This window comes from Melopsittacus undulatus, assembly GCF_012275295.1.
Source record: "Melopsittacus undulatus isolate bMelUnd1 chromosome 4 unlocalized genomic scaffold, bMelUnd1.mat.Z SUPER_4_unloc_1, whole genome shotgun sequence".
NCBI lineage: Eukaryota > Metazoa > Chordata > Aves > Psittaciformes > Psittaculidae > Melopsittacus > Melopsittacus undulatus.
The window spans coordinates 71,932-73,034 of record NW_022993933.1 but is presented as its reverse complement, the minus strand read 5'-3'; positions in this window follow the sequence as shown (position 1 = coordinate 73,034).

The following is a 1,103-nucleotide window of genomic DNA, read 5'->3' as shown; positions in this document are numbered from 1 at the left end:
GTCCTATGGCTACAGGCGCTGATGAAGAGTCCCTCTCCTGTATCCAAGAGCGTACCCCCAGCCTGCACAGTGAGGGGACAGGGACCAAGGGTGATGGAGAGGAAGGAAATCTCGGCCAAGACAATGATTTTATTCTTTTAAAAATAAAAAAACAACCCCAAAAACAGACAAAACTTCCTGAAAACAGTTTTCCTACCTCATAATTTCACAGAAATTAGCTTGGAAACAGCATTTGCTCCCCCCCTGCTCACGTACCTGCTTTGGGCTCTGCCCTTTCCCACCCCAGCCCCTGGGCCAAGGGGCTTTGTCCCCATCCCTATGGCCACGGCAGTGGGTCCCCACCCCGCAGGGCAGAGCCAGACCCCTTCTCCCCTCCATGGTGGCTCCACATGGGGAGGGTTTGAGGAGCCCAGGGACCCAAATCCCCTCCTGTGGGTGCTGGAGCCCTGCAGTGTCCATCCTGACACCGGGACAAGGTGCTGGGGGGTGAGCACTGACTGTGGTTTAGGTACCGCTTCCCCTCACCACCATCACCGGCTGTGGTTCAGGTACCACTTCCCCCTCCAGCATCACCAGCTGTGGTTTGGGTACCACTTCCCCCCTCCAGCATCACCGGCTGTGGTTTGGGTACCGCATCCCCCTCCAGCATCACCGGCTGTGGTTCGGGTACCGCTTCCCCCTCCAGTATCACCGGCTGTGGTTTGGGTACCACTTCCCCCTCCAGCATCACCGGCTGTGGTTCAGGTACCGCATCCCCCCTCCAGCATCACCGGCTGTGGGTTCAGGTACCGCATCCCCTCTCCAGCATCACCAGCTGTGGTTTGGGTACCACTTCCCCCCTCCAGCATCACCGGCTGTGGTTTGGGTACCGCATCCCCCTCCAGCATCACCGGCTGTGGTTCGGGTACCAATTCCCCCCTCCAGCATCCCCAGCTCCGGGATGGCTTCGGCTCCATCCCTCCCACAGCAGCTCCCGGCACTACTGAGTTAATAACTTCGGTTCTGACTATGAAATTAGACCCTTACAAAGACCCCCCCGGGGCACCCGCAGCAGGCACCGGCCGGGCTGGGGATGAGGGGGTGCCCATCACCTGTGGGGGGGG